We start from the raw sequence: 200 nt of genomic DNA, 5'->3' as shown, positions 1-200 counted from the left end.
GAACAGCAAATACTCTTGGGGCTATCACTTCATAGCCCAGAAATTTTAAAAAAAAGCCCCTATCAGGACCTCCAAAGACCAGGATGACAGAGTGAACCTCACCTGCTCCAAACCTAGCCCAGAAATTAAAAAAAAAAAAAGCCCCTATCAGGACCTCCAAAGACCAAGATGACAGAGTGAACCTCACCTGCTCCAACCCC

The sequence above is a fragment of the Petaurus breviceps genome, unplaced genomic scaffold (assembly GCF_028583685.1).
Source record: "Petaurus breviceps papuanus isolate PSGF00001 unplaced genomic scaffold, PetGlider_PUasm1.0 90925, whole genome shotgun sequence".
NCBI lineage: Eukaryota > Metazoa > Chordata > Mammalia > Diprotodontia > Petauridae > Petaurus > Petaurus breviceps.
The sequence above is the reverse complement of the archived record's forward strand: the minus strand, read 5'-3'. Positions refer to the sequence as shown.